This window comes from Mustela nivalis (genome assembly GCF_964662115.1).
Source record: "Mustela nivalis genome assembly, chromosome: 4".
In the NCBI taxonomy this organism is placed as follows: domain Eukaryota; kingdom Metazoa; phylum Chordata; class Mammalia; order Carnivora; family Mustelidae; genus Mustela; species Mustela nivalis.
In genome coordinates this window covers 157,544,977-157,565,650 of record NC_139023.1, presented here as the reverse complement: position 1 = coordinate 157,565,650, position 20,674 = coordinate 157,544,977, and positions in this window count along the sequence as shown.

Genomic DNA, 20,674 nt, shown 5'->3' with positions numbered 1-20,674 from the left:
GAGCCGAAGGCAGAGGCTTTAATCCACTGACCCACCCAGGAGTCCCAATAAATGACATCTTAATTATTGAATAAAATCACATATAGTTCACCCATACTACCGCTTTATTCTTTATAAAATAACTTATTTGGATGTTTAGTAAGTCTTGATTAAACATATTTTTCCATACATACTACATATATATTTCTTCTGTAAGGTTAAGTTTAGTTCTTGGCACAGATAGGTATCTCATAAATGGTATTATTCCTGTTCAGCTACAGTAAGCCTGCAGCTTTTTGCCATTTTCCCCTTCCCCATCACTGTCCCTTCATAGATTGTTAGATTAAGCAAATTAAAATACAGGTGCCTAGTTAGCTTTGAATTTTAGCTATTAAACAGTTTTTAGTATAAAACATACTATAAAAGGTGCCTAGGTCATTCAGTAATTGAGTGTCTGCCATCTGCTCAGGTCATGCTCCCAGGGTCCTGGAATTGAGCACCACATCTGGCTCCCTGCTCAGTGCGAAGCCTCCTTCTCTCTCTCCTACTCTCCCTGCTTGTGTTCCCACTCTCGCTGTGTCTCTCTCCATCAAATAAATAAATAAAATTAAAAAAAAAGAGAATGTCCTATGAGGTATTTAATAATATGATATACTAAGGGGCACCTGGGTGGCTCAGTGGGTTAAAGCCTCTGCCTTCGGCTCAGGTCTGATCTCATGGTCCTGGGATTGAGCCCCACATCAGGCTCTCTGCTTGGCAAGGAGCCTGCTTCTCCCTCTCTCTGCCTGCCTCTCTGCCTACTTGTGATCTCTGTCTGTCCAATAAATAAATAAATATTTAAAAAAATAATATGATATACTAAAAAACATGTCATTGTTTATTTGAAATTCAAATTTAACAGGGTATTCTGTATTTTATCTGGCAACCCCACTTCTACCACTTTGGGTTATATAAGCCACACATGTATTTTTACAGTGCAAAGAGCAGTGTTATGTTCTTAATATTTCACTAATGGGAAAGTCTCACAGGAAACACCCCCAAATAATCAGATATTTCAAATATAATTTCCGGTGGGACCTAGAAAGGACTTCCTGAACTATTTCTCCAAGAGCACTGTCTGAAAGTTTCTAAGGGAAGCTGTACCAGAAGGAGTTTACACTTTCCTTGGTAATTCTACAGGATGCCACCCCAGAAACACAGTCACATATAAACCAGTTTGTGGCTGTCTTTGCTCCAGGAGATGAACTGATGACGCTTTGGAGACTGAGCTACTTTTTGCCTTGTTTTATGATTTTCTGGGCAGGGCAAATAATTTGAACTTCATATATATTTCTTTATCTTTTCTCTTGGATTGTGACCTCTCTCATGGGGCTTTGATAAAGAAGAGTAACACCTCACAGAGGTGATTGTCCCTGTTATCATGTAGCTTATGAGGCAAGGGGCCAAAGAAACAGCACAATAATGACACCTCCTGGGGCTCGGGTACATAGCAGAGGTGAATGTGAAGTAAAAATTCGGTCTCCTTCAGAGCATGTGTAATTAGCATACCCACTGCTACGTTGTAGGTGTTCTTCAAATCAGTTAATTCAGGGAGCTTATTTCATGGAAAGAAAAACACAAATGAAAGTAGTAAGCTTATCTCAGAGAAAGAAAAACATGAGTAGAATAAGTTCAGAAGTAAATATTTGATTTTTTTAATACAAGTGGCTTTCCACGCCCTAAAAGATTACAGCTGCCCTTTGAGACATCAGAATGGTGTTCATAGCATTTTATCAAGTGAGGCCGGTTAGCCTGAGAGATCTGCATTTGTCTGAATCTGTCCCTGTAATGGCTGTGAGATTTTGTGTCACAGCTGTGCTGTTTCCTTTATACTTCAGTTCCAATGTTTGTGACTTTGTCTGATCTAATTGTTACTGAGCAATTGCCTTGTTTGGAGAATCTAAAGCTTTGATTAGAATTTTAAAAGGTTCTTTTCCTGTGGCCAGATTTCTGTTGCTCCCCATGTCTTATGCCTGGTTCCCTCTCACAGAAGACTCTTTGAAGTCAGTGGAAGCTCAGCTTACAGAGGGATACATGGCTCTGTGGGATGGGTGATGGAGAAGCGAGAATGCCGCCTCTGGTTTCTGATTTGTTTGTGATCTAACTGGGGGGGGGGGGGAATAACATGATTAATAGTAAAGAATATATTTTGTGAGTTTAAAATAAGTTTTGAAACAGTCTTAAGAAAATTTTTTACAAATTTCTTGTTTTGTAAGATGAATGGCTAGCGAGTATTCACATCAAGAGTAAAATAAAGCATGTACACGGATTTCTCACACAGTTTGTCTCTATCTATAACCTCCATACCCTGGAATCCAAAATCTTTAACTGGAGTAAGTGTGGACATGACAGGGAGATCATCTTCAGAATGGGAATATAATATTTAAGAAAATGTACTTAAAACTGCCACTCTTCAGAAAGCAAACTTATTGGAAAATGATCCAGAAAACATCTTCAGAGATAAAAATCAGAATGTTTGATAGAAGCAGCACTGATTAGGCTTCATGTATGTGGCATGTAAATAATACATTGATTTAGATCTACTTTTATTATTGGGGAAAGTTCATCAAGCCTCCCTTAATGAGTTAGTGTCCCCCTTTTTCTTTTAAAATCTCATTTTCATTACAACTGACCCCTAGCATCTCTACTTGGTTATATCTTCAAATTAATACAACTGAAATGGAACTCTTGAGTTTCTTCTCTTGGAGACAGGAAAAGGCTCAGCATTTGGAGGACCTGTAAATGGGCCCATCTTCTAACATGAAAAATAATTCTCAGATGGTGCTTTAAGTCCTGGTTTCAGTACAAAGACAGATTGTCAGGGTAATAAATTGAAGATAAATTGAAGGCACCTCACTGCAGTTGTTTTGGCCAGTGTTCTACCACAGGCCCATATTAATATTTTATTCCCTTTAATATTATTACATGATGCAGACCTTATTTAAATGGATTTGACGGGTCTCTTGGTTGGCTTGACAACCAGAGGGAAAAATTAATGTTCTGCATTTAATCTCAGCTCAAGGCGCTAAATTATTTTGGAGGTCAAAACCGTCATGCATATCAAGCTAAATTATTGAATGTAATAACTATTAGCTAGCTGTCTATTTATGGGTTTTTAAAATTGTTTACTTCATGCATATTGGCCTAATTTTTAAGTAAATTCCCCTTAAAATTTTAAAAGTTTTTTTTTTTTTTAATGTGTCACTGTGCCCTAACTCTTGCAATTGTGGTAACTGGACTAATAGAAAATGCCAGGTGACCATCTTATAAATGATGCCTAACTTGCTAAATGTTAATAAAGTGCTGTGAGCATTCCTCCTTTCATTGGTTCCTTCTTTACATGAGGTTCAGGAATGTTGAGAGAAATAGCAACTCTGTTGTAATGGAAGCTATTCTAAGATAAAAAACACAGAATGCTTTGTAGAAAAAAAAAAAGACTGTTAAAGGGATATAGCTGCTGAGGGAGGTAGTGAACCATATTCTAATTATTTAAAGAATAATTACAGTATTGAAAAAGGAATTGAAATGTAAAATGATAGCATTGGATTTTTAAAAAGATATTTCAGTGAGAGATCTAACAAGTGAAATCTAAAGGAATATACCTATTATTTATAAAGGGAATAAGTTCCATATGCTCCCTCTTTGGTATGGTCTATTGTAAGAGATGGGTTGATGTCAACTGTAATATGTAGCATAGGTGAGAATACTGTTCTTATTTCCTGTATGTTTTTGTAATGAGAGTTATTAAAACTACATCTTGGTGGTAGGATCTTATATCTTTAGATTTTAGAAAGGTGGTAAAGGGAAGTTTGAAGGAAGTACTTATTGCCCGGTCACAGTTCTGCCTCCTCTGGATTTTATCTTAACTATAGCTAGCACTTCTGTGTAGGAGGCTTTCTGAGGTTTAGCAGTTTTAACTGCTTTATTTAAGGCAACATCAGTCATGGCCAATGGGCTGTGATGAAGAAAAGAGCTTCAAATAAGAAGGTGATTTTTCTTCCTCGTAATGAATGGCGATGGGCCAAAAAAACTTCCAGTAGTTTCCAGTACAGGATAACAGCTTATCTGAATAAATGTAGTGGAGCGCTTGACCAGGCTGGCTGGCTGTTCGTACAGGGACTGGCCCTCACAGAAAGGGCTGAAGTTGCACTCTTTATCCCATCTCTCTTTCTGTCTTTCCTGTCTTGCTTATAAATTACTTCATTCATCTAAATGAGAGATTTCTGGAAAGCTGTTAGTTTGAAAATGGCAGGTCTATCTAGTGACCCAAGAGAGCTTCTTGGTGGCATCTAGCCATGCAGAGAGATTATTGAGCAAGGAGTAGTTTGGTGGTTTGGGACAGCTCAGGCCTCACCTTTCTCAGCAGCCCTTGAGGTCAACCAAATGGCTAAACGGAGGAGCAACTTGGCAGTGAGCCAGATGGGAGGTGTGGGGAGGGAGGGAAGAAAAGGGTTGAATATTAACCTCCTCACCGGGGATCTGACTGCTTGATCATGATGAACATCTAGGATCCATGCTGTGATCCAGGTCTGGCACTGGGAGAAGATAAATTCTTTTCCTTATCTTTATCTGGTGACTCAATGAATGCAAAAACAAATTTAAACAACTCCACTTACTATTTGCTGGTTTGTGGCTGTGAGGCAGATGGTGGAAGAAGACTGGGTTCAGGCCTAAGGGGAGGCCACAGGCTACAGCCTTCTTTAGGCTATTGGCCTCGGGGGCCCCCACTCCCTCATCCCAGCCTCTGACAGAGGAGTACTTGAGGACAGCACGAGGGAAACCACAAACAGGGAAAGTATGGAGAGCAGCTTTAGGAGCCAATTATGGAGATGGGAATCAGGATTTCCTAACACGGGACAGGAAATAGAAGGTGGGAGGATTCGCATCTCATCTTAGGATGGAGAGAGCAACATTCAGAGTATGGGTGGTTTTGATATGAAGAATGAAAATAATGTAAATTGGAAGTAGATGGATCATCATCATGGTTCTTGTTGTTCATTATCTTTCTGGGCTTGTGAGCTTTTGGGATCTAAGTGTATTCATCAATGATATTTTTGAATTGGCTGTTTTGTGTGTGTGTGTGTGTGTGTGTGTGTGTGTGTGTGGATAAGAACTTTATTAAAAACAACAACAACTGTCCTTCCTTGTTCTCCATTGCTTTCATTTAAAACTGGAGATACTTCCTATTCAGGGAGGCCTTCCGGTTTGTAAGAACTTGTGGGGGGGGCTAAAGAAAACGAAGCAGAGAACTTCCTTTAAATATTTCATTCTACTTACTCCTTATCATCTGTACCTTCCAGAGGTAGAATAAGAATACTCAATTTAGGGACGCCTGGGTGGTTCAGTTGGTTAAGCGGCTGCCTTCAGCTCGGGTCATGATCCCAGGATCCTGGGATCGAGTCCCACATGGGGCTTCTCCCTCTGCCTCTGCCTGACTCTCTGTCTGCCTGTGCTCGCTCACTCTCTCTCCGTCTCTGACAAATAAATAAAAATCTTAAAAAAAAAAAGAATACTCAATTTAGTGGGAAATAAATAAGTGAAAGAAAACATGTCCAATTCTGTGACTAATGGCAGTTTGTAAGAAATCACTATGTAATTAAAAATAAAGTTCTTCCAAACCCCCTCCCGAGAAGGGGGTGGGATTATGGACATTGGGGAGGGTATGTGCTTTGGTGAGTGCTGTGAAGTGTGTAAACCTGGTGATTCACAGACCTGTACCCCTGGGGATAAAAATATATGTTTATAAAAAATAAAAAATTTAAAAAAAAAAGAAAAAAAATGCAAAAAAAATAAAATTCTTCAAAAATATATTTAACAAAGTAACCTACTTTCCTCTGCATTTCCTCTTGCCTCTCACAACAGTTTTTGTGTCAAAGCCTTATAAAAATAAAAAAGCTCCATAAAAATAAAAATTAAGCAAACAACCTTACCAATATTTTAAATACATACATTTGAAAATGTATTACTCTAAAGGATGCTGCCCATAATTCTGTTATCATTTTGAGGTGTTTGGAGTTCACTAGATAAAGAGGAGACGCTATCCATTTTCTGTTATTCATGGGAAATCTCATTATTTTAGTTAGTGACAAAAATCTCTGGTCAGGAGAATGAAACCCCTGTAGTAAAGGATTCTAGATTCTTTTAGTAGTTGCAAAGTGGTAATTAGTCTATTAAGTCATTTGCTTCATGAACAGACTTTATAATCCTAGTAGGCATCTATGAAGGGGAGTTAGAGTTGTACTTAAAATAAGCTAATCATGGGGCGCCTGGGTGGCTCAGTGGGTTAAGCCTCTGCCTTTGGCTCAGGTCATGATCTCAGGGTCCTGGGATCAAGCCCCGCATTGGGCTCTCTGCTCAGCAGGGAGCCTGCTTCCCTTCCTCTCTCTCTGCCTGCCTCTCTGCCTACTTGTGATCTCTGTCAAATAAATAAAAAAAAATCTTTAATAAAAAAAAAAGCTAATCATGATTAGATTAGCTGGGTTTGATGATTGTGAAAAATTAATGGGAGAAAGTACTTTGGTCTTAAATATTTGCAGTCTACATGCTTTGCTTCTTGGATATTAGATAATTAAGTTTATTGGATGTACTGAACTTGGCAGAATACAGTTAAGAAACTGAGTTATTTTTTGTTCCTACTGTCTTTGTAGATACCCCATTGTCATCTCGAGGTGAATCTTATATGAAACCCACAGCTTTTAATTCTTTTTTAAGTTTTTATTTATCTTTTAAAGATTTTATTTATTTATTTGAGAGAGCAAGAGAGCATAGCAGAGAGAGTAGCAGGACCCTAGGATGATGATGCCGAAGGGAGACACTTAACCGTCTAAGCCATCCAGATGCCCCCCTTTTAAGTTTTTAAATGTCTGGTCTAATCTAAATCAAAGTTTTGTTTTCTACCCAGTGGAAAGCTTCTCTACCCTTTTCCTCACATATGAAAAGTAAGGCCTAGTATTTTTTGATAAACTCCTGGTTTCTCTTCCCTTCCTCCCTGCCCCTGTCTCCTACGTCCTCCAAGTGGGGCTGCGGGAAACGGAAAAATGAGAGAAAATGTGGTCAAGCCCATCGTATTAGACGACTCTACAGCCATAATGAAATATCACAGACTGAGTGACTTCAACAAAAGAAATTCATTTTCTTACGGTTCTAGAAGCTGGGAAGTCCAAGATCAAGGTACTGGCTTGGTTCAGTGCCTCGGTGAGAACTCTTTCCCGGCTTGCAGATGGCTGTCTTCTTGCTGTGACTTCACATGGTGGAGAGGGAGTTCTCTCTTGCGCTTCTTTTAAGGACAGCAGCCCTATTGTATTAGAGCCTCAACCTTATGCCTCATTTAATATTTATTACCCCCTTATAGGCCTGTCTCCAAAGACAGTAGCATGAGGGGTTAGGGCTTCAATGTATTTTTGGGGGGACACAAACCTTCAGTCCACAGTTTTACCACATTTTACTTGGTGTTTTATCTGGTAATTATAGTTCTACCTTGATTCTATAATGACCTATATTATGGCAAGATTTCTGTCATAAGCTAGAAATACTGGGTTCATGGGAGGACCCAGAAAGCACTTCTACCCTACTTAGTTCCCTCAATGTATTAGTGAGGGCAAAGGCTAAGCTTTTCTAACAAGAGACCAAACATATAATAGCTTAAAAAATGCATTCTCAATAGTAGTGAAAATTGGTTCTTGAGAGAAGGGCAAATGAAAAAAAACTGGTTTAAGTTATTAAAATGGTTTGTGGCCTTCCAAAGCTCAATAAAATTTTATTTCTTCGTATTTAGTTTCTCTTGTTAGTTAGAAATTATATTAAATTAAAAATTTAATTAGTTAAACAGTTTTACTCTTTCTTCTAAGAGGGGTAATAATGAAAAAAAAAGTTGAGAAACACTGACATAAATAAAAGAGAAATTATTCTCACTACAGTCCAGCTCTTCCCTGTAAGGGACCTGAATCTCTCCCACCTTATGTTCCACCATCACCCAGCATGTTATTCTGGTCTGCATGATCAAAAAGCTGTCATGAACATCTTTTAGATAGAGAAAAGAAGAGAGAGGTGAATGCAGGGTGAAGAATTTCATTTTAGTGAGTGGAGCTGGAGTTTTTTTTTTTTGGTTTTCTTTTTTTTTTTTTGCTTTTTAAATTTTTTTATAAACATATATTTTTATCCCCAGGGGTACAGGTCTGTGAATCGCCAGGTTTACACACTTCACAGCACTCACCAAAGCACATACCCTCCCGAATGTCCATAACCCAACCCCCCTTCTCCCAAACCCCCTCCCCCCAGAAACCCTCAGTTTGTTTTGTGAGATTAAGAGTCACTTATGGTTTGTCTCCCTCCCAATCCCATCTTGTTTCATTGATTCTTCTCCTACCCACTTAAGCCCCCATGTTGCACCACTTCCTCATATCAGGGAGATCATATGATAGTTGTCTTTCTCTGCTTGACTTATTTCGCTAAGCATGATACGCTCTAGTTCCATCCATGTTGTCGCAAATGGCAAGATTTCATTTCTTTTGATGGCTACATAGTATTCCATTGTGTATATATACCACATCTTCTTGATCCATTCATCTGTTGATGGACATCTAGGTTCTTTCCATAGTTTGGCTATTGTGGACATTGCTGCTATAAACATTCAGGTGCATGTGCCCCTTTGGATCACTACGGTTGTATCTTTAGGGTAAATACCCAGTAGTGCAATTGCTGGATCATAGGGCAGTTCTATTTTCAACATTTTGAGGAACCTCCATGCTGTTTTCCAGAGTGGCTGCACCAGCTTGCATTCCCACCAGCAGTGTAGGAGGGTTCCCCTTTCTCCACATCCTCGCCAGCATCTGTCATTTCCTGACTTGTTTATTTGAGCCATTCTGACTGGTGTGAGGTGATATCTCATTGTGGTTTTGATTTGTATTTCCCTGATGCCGAGTGATATGGAGCACTTTTTCATGTGTCTGTTGGCCATCTGGATGTCTTCTTTGCAGAAATGTCTGTTCATATCCTCTGCCCATTTCTTGATTGGATTATTTGTTCTTTGGGTGTTGAGTTTGCTAAGTTCTTTATAGATTTTGGACACTAGTCCTTTATCTGATATGTCATTTGCAAATATCTTCTCCCATTCTGTCAGTTGTCTTTTGATTTTGTTAACTCTTTCCTTTGCTGTGCAAAAGCTTTTGATCTTGATGAAATCCCAATAGTTCATTTTTGCCCTTGCTTTCATTGCCTTTGGCGATGTTCCTAGGAATATGTTGCTGCGGCTGAGGTCGAAGAGGTTGCTGCCTGTGTTTTCCTCAAGGATTTTGATGGATTCCTTTCTCACATTGAGGTCCTTCATCCATTTTGAGTCTATTTTTGTGTGTGGTGTAAGGAAATGGTCCAATTTCATTTTTCTGCATGTGGCTGTCCAATTTTCCAAGCACCATTTATTGAAGAGGCTGTCTTTTTTCCATTGGACATTCTTTCCTGCTTTGTCGAAGATTAGTTGACTGTAGAGTTGAGTGTCTATTTCTGGGGTCTCTATTCTGTTCCATTGATCTATGTGTCTGTTTTTGTACCAGTACCATGCTGTCTTGATGATGACAGCTTTGTAATAGAGCTTCAAGTCCAGAATTGTGATGCCACCAATTTTGGCTTTCTTTTTCAATATCCCTTTGGCTATTCGAGGTCTTTACTGGTTCCATATAAATTTTAGAATTATTTGTTCCATTTCTTTGAAAAAGGTGGATGGTACTTTGATTGGAATTGCATTAAATGTGTAGATTGCTTTAGGTAGCATGGACATTTTCACAATATTTATTCTTCCAATCCAGGAGCATGGAACATTTTTCCATTTCTTTGTGTCTTCCTCAATTTCTTTCATGAGTACTTTATAGTTTTCTGAGTATAGATTCTGTGCCTCTTTGGTTAGGTTTATTCCTAGGTATCTTATGGTTTTGGGTGCAATTGTAAATGGGATTGACTCCTTAATTTCTCTTTCTTCTGTCCTGTTGTTGGTGTAGAGAAATGCACCTGATTTTTGTGCATTGATTTTATATCCTGACACTTTACTGAATTCCTGTACAAGTTCTAGGAGTTTTGGAGTGGAGTCTTTTGGGTTTTCCACATATAGTATCATATCATCTGCGAAGAGTGATAATTTGACTTCTTCTTTGCCAATTTGGATGCCTTTAATTTCCTTTTGTTGTCTGATTGCTGAGGCTAGGACCTCTAGTACTATGTTGAAAAGCAGTGGTGATAATGGACATCCCTGCCGTGTTCCTGACCTTAGCGGAAAAGCTTTCAGATTTTCTCCATTGAGAATGATATTTGCGGTGGGTTTGTCATAAATGGCTTTGATAATATTGAGGTATGTGCCCTCTATCCCTACACTTTGAAGAGTTTTGATCAGGAAGGGATGCTGTACTTTGTCAAATGCTTTTTCAGCATCTACTGAGGGTATCATATGGTTCTTGTTCTTTCTTTTATTGATGTGTTGTATCACATTGACTTATTTGCGGATGTTGAACCAACCTTGCAGCCCTGGAATAAATCCCACTTGGTCGTGGTGAATAATCCTTTTAATGTACTGTTGAATCCTATTGTCTAGTATTTTGTTGAGTATTTTCGCATCTGTGTTCATCAAGGATATTGGTCTATAGATCTCCTTTTTGATGGGACCCTTTCTGGTTTTCTCATCAAGGTGAGGCTGGCCTCATAAAATGAGTTTGGAAGTTTTCCTTCCATTTCTATTTTTTGGAACAGTTTCAGGAGAATAGGAATTAGTTCTTCTTTAAATTTTTGGTAGAATTCCCCCGGGAAGCCGTCTGGCCCTGGGCTTTTGTTTGCTTGCAGATTTTTAATGACTGTTTCAATCTCCTTACTGGTTATGGGTCTGTTCAGGCTTTCTATTTCTTCCTGGTTTAGTTGTGGTAGTTTATATGTTTCTAGGAATGCATCCATTTCTTCCAGATTGTCAAATTTGTTGGTGTAGAGTTGCTCATAGTATGTTCTTATAATAGTTTGTATTTCTTTGGTGTTAGTTGTGATCTCTCCTCTTTCATTCATGATTTTATTTATTTGGGTTCTTTCTCTTTTATTTTTGATAAGTCTGGCAAGGCGTTTATCAATTTTATTAATTCTTTCAAAGAACCAGCTCCTAGTTGCGTTGATTTGCTCTATTGTTTTTTTGGTTTTTATTTCATTGATTCCTGCTCTGATATTTATGATTTCTCTTCTACTGCTGGGCTTAGGGTTTCTTTCTTGTTCTTTCTCCAGCTCCTTTAGGTGTAGGGTTAGGTTGTGTACCTGAGACCTTTCTTGTTTCTTGAGAAAGGCTTGTACCGCTATATATTTTCCCCTCAGGACTGCCTTTGTTGTGTCCCACAGATTTTGAACCGTTGTATTTTCATTATCATTTGTTTCCATGATTTTTTTCAATTCTTCTTTAATTTCCTGTTTGACCCATTCATTCTTTAGAAGGATGCTGTTTAGTCTCCATGTATTTGGGTTCTTTCCAAACTTCCTCTTGTGGTTGAGTTCTAGCTTCAGAGCATTGTGTCTGAAAATATGCAGGGTATGATCCCAATCTTTTGATACCAGTTGAGTCCTGATTTAGGACCGAGGATGTGATCTATTCTGGAGAATGTTCCATGTGCACTAGAGAAGAATGTGTATTCTGTTGCTTTGGGATGAAATGTTCTGAATATATCTGTGATATCCATCTGGTCCAGTGTGTCGTTTAAGGCCTTTATTTCCTTGTTGATCTTTTGTTTGGATGATCTGTCCATTTCAGTGGGGGAAGTGTTAAAGTCCCCTACTATTATTGTATTATTGTTGATGTGTTTCTTTGATTTGTTATTAATTGGTTTATATAGTTGGCTGCTCCCACGTTGGGGGCATAGATATTTAAAATTGTTAAATCTTCTTGTTGGACAGACCCTTTGAGTATGATATAGTGTCCTTCCTCATCTCTTATTATAGTCTTTGGCTTAAAATGTAATTGATCTGATATAAGGATTGCCACTCCTGCTTTCTTCTGATGTCCATTAGCATGGTAAATTCTTTTCCACCCCCTCACTTTAAATCCGGAGGTGTCTTCAGGCTTAAAATGAGTTTCTTGGAGGCAACATATAGATGGGTTTTGTTTTTTTTTATCCATTCTGATACCCTGTGTCTTTTGATTGGGGCATTTAGCCCATTAACATTCAGGGTAACTATTGAGAGATATGAATTTAGTGCCATTGTATTGTCTGTAAGGTGACTGTTACTGTATATTGTCTCTGTTCCTTACTGATCTACCACTTGTAGGCTCTCCGTTTGCTTAGAGGACCCCTTTCAGTATTTCCTGTAGAGCTGGTTTGGTTTTTGCAAATTCTTTCAGTTTTTGTTTGTCCTGGAAGCTTTTAATCTCTCTTTCTATTTTCAATGATAGCCTAGCTGGATATAGTATTCTTGGCTGCATGTTTTTCTCGTTTAGTGCTCTGAAAATATCATGCCAGCTCTTTCTGGCCTGCCAGTCTCTGTGGATAAGTCAGCTGCAAGTCTAATATTCTTACCATTGTATGTTACAGACTTCTTCTCCTGGGCTGCTTTCTGGGTTTTCTCTTTGTCACTGAGACTTGTCAATTTTACTATTACATGACGGGGTATGGGCCTTTTCTTATTGATTTTGAGGGGCATTCTCTGAACCTCCTGAATTTTGATGCTTGTTCCCTTTGCCATATTGGGGAAATTCTCCCCAATAATTCTCTCCAGTATACCTTCTGTTCCCCTCTCTCTTTCTTCTTCTGGAATCCCAATTATTCTAATGTTGTTTCATCTTATGGTGTCACTTATCTCTCGAATTCTCCCCTCGTGGTCCAGTAGCTGTTTGTCCCTCTTTTGCTCAGCTTCTTTATTCTCTGTCATTTGGTCTTCTATGTCACTAATTCTTTCTTCTGCCTCATTTATCCTAGCAGTGAGAGCCTCCATTTTTGATTGCACCTCATTAATAGCTTTTTTGATTTCAACTTGGTTAGATTTTAGTTCTTTTATTTCTCCAGAAAGGGTTTTTATATCTCCAGAGAGGGTTTCTCTACTATCTTCCATGCCTTTTTGAGCCCTGCTAGAACCTTGAAAATTGTCATTCTGAACTCTAGATCTGACATATTACCAATGTCTGTATTGATTAGGTCCCTAGCCTTCAGTACTGCCTCTTGTTTTTTTTTTTGTGGTGAATTTTTCCGCCTTGTCATTTTGTCTAGATAAGAGTAAATGAAGGGGCAAGTAAAATACTAAAAGGGTGGCAACAACCCCAGGAAAATATGCTTTAACTAGATCAGAAGAGATCCCTAATCGTGATGAGGGAGAAAGGGGATAAAAAGTGGTTAAAAAAAAAGAAAAAAAAAAAGGAAAAAAAGAAGAAAGGAGAAGAATTTAAAAAAAGAAAATGAATAAAGAAAAATATAATAAAGAAAAATATATATATTAGATAAACTCGTTAAAAAACATTAAAAAAGAAAAAGGTAAAAGTTAAAAAAAATTTTAGCAGAAGAAGAGAAAAAAAAATGAAAAAGAAAAAAATTAAGTTAACTGCAAGACTAAAAAAATCACAAGGAGAAAGCCATGATTTCTGTGCTTTGCTTTCTCCTCCTCTGCAATTCTGCTGTTCTCCTTGGTATTGAAACCACACTCCTTGTAGGTGAACTTGGTCTTGGCTGGATTTCTTGTTGATCTTCTGGGGGAGGGGCCTGTTGTAGTGATTCTCAAGTGTCTTTGCCCCAGGGGGAATTGCACCGCCCTTACCAGGGTCCGGGCAGAGTAATCCACTCCGGTTTGCTTTCAGAAGCTTTTGTTTCCTGAGCGTTTTCCGGAGGACGGGAATACACATGGCGGCCTCCTGGTCTCCGACCCGGAGGAGCCGAGTGCCCAGGGCCCCACTCCTCAGTGCGCCCTCAGTGAACCCCACGCCGTTATTCCCGTTTGCCTGACCTCCGGCCGCGCTCCGAGCTCACCGAGCCTGCGGCCGGTTCAAGGTAACCCCGAGCTGTGAGCTTACTGTTGGCGCTGTCTCTGTAGTGGTTTTCCATTCCAATACCCGCAAGCTCTTCGACACTCAGACACCCCTGATCCTTCTATGACCCTGCGGGACCTGAGGCCACACTGACCCCGCGTGGGCTTCGCCATGGTTTAGCCTCTGGAGCGATGTCCCTCAGCAGAACAGACTTTTAAAAGTCCTGATTTTGTGCTCCGTTGCTCCACCGCTTGCCCGGAGCCGGCCCCTCCCCCCAGGGTCTATCTTCCCGCCGCTTTGGATTCACTTCTCTGCCGGTCCTACCTTTCAGAAAGTCGTTGTTTTTCTGTTTCCAGAATTGCTGTTCTTCTTTTCCTTGATTTGCCGATGGATTTGCAGGTGTTTGCAATCTTTAGGTAAGTTTCTAGCTTATCTCCTGCTAGCTGAAGTAGTCTCAGCCTGCTACTTCTCCACCATCTTGTCATATCGGGGCTGGAGTTTTAGCCATTGCTTCTAACATTGCATTGATGGTAACTTAGTCATTTGGTTACTTTTAGTGGAAAGAGGCTGGAATATAGAATTTGTAGCTTGGCAGCCATATGTCCAGCAAGAAGAAGAGGACATTTGTGGGGATAGCTAGCAACCTGCTACATCTCTTTGAAAATGTACTCTTTGGCTGATGGCTTATGAGCTCCCTTTAACTGCCATCCTACAGTGTTTCATTCCACTCAACCCTTTTCTGCTGTGATTCTTTATCGTACAGTTATCTTGGGCAATATCTTTTCAAGATAATCCTAGCTTATGATGCAAGGTATCTACCCAAACAGTGAAAACTCATGTAGCTTTGCTGCCTTAATATGGTAGGAACATACTGATCTCATTACTGTATTTTTTTGGTTTGCATGCGTGGATCAATCTGGCAAGACTGATGACTTGACTTCAGAATTCCCAAGTGAAAGGAAACCGGTTTGAAGGGACATATGTTAAGACCTAGAAAACTCTTTGGTTGTCTATATTGTTAGCACTGTTTTGTTCGCACTCTTAGACACTTCTTTCAGGTGAGGGGAAAGCTATCTGATGGCAGTGAGATACAAGACATCCCTCCTGCAAACATCCCTATGTGTTTAGAAGATTCTTCGTTTTAAGCTTACTCATTTGCTTGGAGGATAAAAGGCAACCCTATTCCCTCCTCCATGGGAATATTCAGGGAAATGCCATGATGCTTTGAATTCTTTTACTTTAAGGAATTATTCCTTTTGATCAATTTCAAATGTCTCATAAAAAGAAAGTTGGGGATGGGTGGGCCAATGTTGCAGATCCTTTGTTCCCCTGCATCTCATCCTGTTGGTTCATTTTTAATTTCAGCCTTGGTATTAAGCCATGTGTAGTAAACCCATGCATATCATTCCAACCTAAGCATCTGCCATGAATTTCTCCATTTGTCTCAGGACCGTCTTTAAAGCAATAGGAATTCCCTTGGCCCACTAGATTCAGTCTCCAAATGCAATGCAGTTAATGCTGCAAGCAACCCTCAAACAATGGGTAAGCCAGTGGATAAGTGCCCTAGACTCAGTCATTCCATCTCTCTCTCTCTCCCTGCCCCCCTTTGGATGGACTATCCTGGAAGGAGTTCTATATTTTCCTCAGAGGTCCCTACAAAATGAAGTCCCTGTTACTCATGGCAGCAGTCTCAATAATGTACCGTGAGTTGGTTTTTATATTTCTTCTGTCTCAATTTCCTTGTCCCTTCACTCCTGCTTTCTTGTATAAATTACTAAACGAACTACCTCAATGCAAGTCCTTTTCTCAGACTTTCCTTTTGGAGTAATTCAAATAGAGCTATGGGTTTATGACATTTGGTAAGTCTTACAGCTATAAGTTTGGCAGCTCTCTTTAGAACAGAGATCGTTACTTAATTTTGTGAAGTTTGGGGGCCTCAGCTGAAAGTGGGAGTGAACAGAAATACTTTCATTTTTATTTTTTCATCGCTACTATAGTATGTTTGCTTAAATTTGTTTAGTTTGTGTGAAAACTTAGTGTTTGGGAGAAGAGAGTTGGAGGAAATTGGAGGGGGAGATGAACTATGAGAGACTTGGACTCTGAGAAACAAACTGAGGATTTGGAGTAGGGAGGTATGGGAAGTTGGTGAGTCTGGTGTTGAGTATTTAGGAGGTCAGGTATTTCATGGAGCACTGGGTGTGGTGCATAAACAATGAATTCTGGAACACTGAAAAGAAATAAAATAAAATTAAAAAAAAAAAAAAGAAATGTTTGACAGAATTCCCCAGTTGGGGGGGTGGATTAGTGTTTAGTGACACAAAGAAATCCTGTTTTCCTTTCACAAAAGGCATTTTGGAGTGAATTATGTTCTAGTGTCCTAGGATTGAGTTATCTAAGGAAAACCTGGCAACATATAGGCAGTTTTACTTGTATCCTAACTCTAGGCATTAGGCACAGTACCTAGAACTAATTAGCTTATGCAGAGATTGTCAACTATGAAGAGACAGCATAAGGATATTATATTTTAAATTTGAAGACCTTCATTTTGGACTTTTCCAGTTTTATGAGTTATATCCTTTGTGTTGATTATAGAAATTATATTATAGAATTTTCTATCTCCATGATGAATATTTGAGGAGAAAATTAAGAGGTTATTAAATGTTCTTTGGGGTTATTGTAAATATAATAAGTAATAAATATTCATGGTATTTTACCTAATCAGTATTGGGTCTCTTTCTTCATGATCACTAGGAAAGCTAGTGGAAGAAAAACATGTACATAGGACAAGTATTTGTTTTCTTTATGCCTTTTTGTGATTAAAAATAGTTGACACTTGACATGAAAGAGAATACAGAAACCATGTTCTAGCACACAGACTTCCCTTACTCATCTCTTTTGTGGAAGGTCAGGTTGTATCGTGCAATTTAGTAAAAATGCTATTGTTATTGTTTTGTAGCACTATTTCTTCAGAAGTTGAAATGATAGCTGCTTTAACATAGAAATCTTGACAAAACTGTTACAAATCACCAGTGGTTTAAGGAAAAGACTTGATTTTGATTATTTATGATTCCTATGTTTCTCAGAGAATTGTCTAGGATTTTGAGTCTTTTTCTGTCACGATCTTCAGTGGTTTAAATTTTTTGGATTTGAAGGAAATTGGTAAGAATACTTCCAGATTATTCAGAAAGTTTGTTTCCAACACTCATAAGAAATAGGCTCACAGTTGACTAGGGAGTAAAGTAAATTTCCTGGAACATTGTTAAAACAAGCTACCGGCACTCTTGGCTCACTTCTTCTCTACTATACACAAAAATACTTATAATTTTCACAACTGCACTAAAGTTTCTTTTTCCAATGCTGTTTATGACCCAGTTTTAACATTTTGAGATTTCCTTTCACTCTTTTTCTAGCTTAAAGAATAGTGTCAACCCATCATTAATTTATACTGTACTTATAATGCAGCTGAAGTGTACTTGGGAATCCTTTTGGGGCCTCCAAAAAAAATCTGAGGAATGCATTTTTTGTTCACCAGAATTATTTTTAGAAAATAAGTATAGATGGATACACATTTTTGGAAAGAGAGAAAAGGTTTTAAAGGACCATACTATCTGCAGCAAAGAACTGCTACTTGATATTGAAAAAGCATACTTTGACATCTTAAATCTAGTAGACTGACCACCTGACCATGGGACATCAAATCAGAATGAAACTAAAAGTCCATCTTTATTGGATATTTTGACATTATTCCAATCTACTACATTGTAATATTGGGCAATGTAATAGTAGCACATTGTTGAGTGCAAATGCTGCATTCAGGAATGAATGCAAGCAAGTTTTGAGGGCACAGGAAGCTGCATGACAGATGGCCCAGACCCTATGTCACCTACCTCTTTCACTAGTGCCTCTGCAGCTGCCACCTATGGACTCAGGTAGTGTTTCCTATGGTCAACCAACAGAGGTAAAAAGATCAGGTCCAGTTCATAGACTGGTTGACTTAATATGCTTGTAGTGGTTAAAAATGTACAGCCACCAATCTGTGATGCTGTGCAAGAATGACTTTGGATAGTAGTGAAGGAAAATCTTCCCAGAGAACTGAAAAATGCACTTTGTTGTCCTCGGATATCACAGATGCCAAAAAGTTAGCAGACAGTTTGCCTGCTTTGTCAGAGGTCTTAAAATAACTGAATTGGAAGATGAAAGAGCAGAGGGAATTGGATGGACCTTGTGAATGGGTACAAAATACATAAATCTGTGTATCTCACATTACTGTTCACTTGAAAACATCTATCACAGAGGAAGTACTCAACAATCAGATAATACAATAGGATAACTCTGTGAATGTCAGTCAGCCTCTCTCCTCAGCTGTCTCAGTGCTTGGACAGTGGTCCCATGAGGGGAATGGTGGCAGTGATGGGGGCCATGAATGTATGCAATAGTATCTAAACTATGCCATCCAGTCCGGCAGCAGCAGAGACTGGCTCTGAGCCCTCTGTCTGCACTTTTCCTTGAAGTTGACCAATTAGCCACTGGAGAAGTTGGGATTTTTTTTCCCCCACTGGAATTTATCTTCCTTCCTTGAACTGTTTCTGTAAGCAATGCCATCCGAGGACTCTCAGAATGCTCAATTTACTAATATGGGATCCCATGTAATACTGCTTCAGACCACTTTTGTGCTGAGAGAGGTATAACAATGGGTACATACTCATAAGATTCAATGATCCAACTATATACAGCATCACTCAGAGCAGCTGGCCTAATAAAATGATGGAATGGTTTATTAAAGCCTTAATTAGAAATGCCAGGTCAAAACCAATCCCATATGCTGCTGGAAAAACAGTCTTCCATTCTATTTTATCTCTGATATATGGTGCTCTGTCTAGGATCCAAGGGGCTAAAGTAGGTTTTGACTTCTCAACCATTACTTCAAGTGACAAGCTCTCAGAATTTATTCTATGGGTCCCTACAGTCTTAAATTCTGCTGGATTAGAAGTCCTGATTACTAGTGAGTGTTGCAGTTTCACTGAATTTAAAGTATAATTATCATTTGTTCATTTTTAGGGTAGTGATAATGCTTCTGTTGAACCAGAATTTAAAACTATCAGCTGGGTTTTTCACAGATAGAGACAGAAGTTGATTCTGATTAGGATGAGGATTTGGGATCAGCTGTTACAATGAAAGCAAAAAAAAAAAAATTCTTTTTTTCTTTAGCAGCTAGAAAATTCACTGTAGTGTCTTTTTTTTTTTTTTTTTTTTTTTTTTTGCCTCCATACACAGTAATAATGGGCTGTGGTCAATTGCAGCTACTGTAGACAAGTATAAAGTAATTATGGGCTTCAGCTCCTTGAAGATATGGTGCTGCCTGGGTGGAGGAAATTGACAATGGGTGGTGTGCAGCTGGCCCCACGTTGAAGCATTAGGGATTGTTCTACAAATGCTTCTTGTAGAATCTTTCATGGAGATTGTGGTCTTACCAACTTGAATACTCTGTGGTGAACTGGATTTAATGTAGGGCCCAAGCAGATCTAAGAAGTACAAAGGGAAGACTGTGTTGACCATTTTCTAAGTGCTCATTTCACAGGTACTTTGCCAAAGTGTTTGCTCCTATTATCACTGAGGCAAATAGCTGCATGCAGGTTTAAGTCTGACAGCTCCTCACCTCAATTATACCACATCCACATATCTTGTATTTACCACCTTGAGACTTTTTGGTTTCTGCAGAAGTCTAGTCAACCCATTCTGGCTCATGAATGAACTTGGAGTACAGAGCCCTTAAAGTTGCTGTGGAGAAGCTGATCAATAACTCAGAACATCCAAAAGGACTGGATAACAGTGGTATATCATGATAATCTACTCAATCATGTATACTTAATATTGGTTATTTCTCTTTTCCTGTTTCACTTTTTTTCCCCCAGTGGCCCTATACTTGTTTCCTTGGATCACTCCCCAATATGAACTGTATGTATACAAGTCCTAATCTCTGAAAGTCAGATATGGCTTTTTTGTTTTCACCTTGTTTCCTCTCAAATCATTGCTCTTGTCATCAGGGAGATCTTTCTAAAATGAAAAGGGAATCTTGTTACAGTATTATTTACAACTTTTCACTGGAGTTCAGTAGTAAAGCATCTCTTCATGGTAAACACACCCTTGGAGTATAATACTTGAAGAGTTACTGCTAGAGTATTAATGAATAAGACCCTCAAACGTCAAAGAAAGTATCAGGAATGTTGACAAGGCAGAATTTAGTGCTCTGTCTGTCTGCCTTGGAGGGCAGAAGAAGGCTTCCCTCACTAATTTTGGGAATAGAAGAAGCTATGCAAGAAAGTATAGAAGTGAGGATGAAATTATTTTTCTTTGATTCCAAGATACTTTTCCTTATGTACATTAACTGTTTCAGAGAATCTCAATCAGTTTCATTCATTTGACTCATCAATATATTCAGCAAACTTATTTTGAGGAAAGGACTCACTAATTACTTTTTATCTCAGTGATGTCCTATGTTTAGGCAGGTTTTTTTCTTGCCCAAGGGAGGCTGGATTTAACTTCTTCTGACTAGGGATTATTAAGGATTGTGCACCAATATTGGCAGGCAGATAGAACACTGAGACAAGAAAATATAGTCAGAAAAGTTCTCTTTTGGTACATGTAAAATATTAATATATGTCTTCCATTATTTGCCAAACACTTCTTTGAGAGACA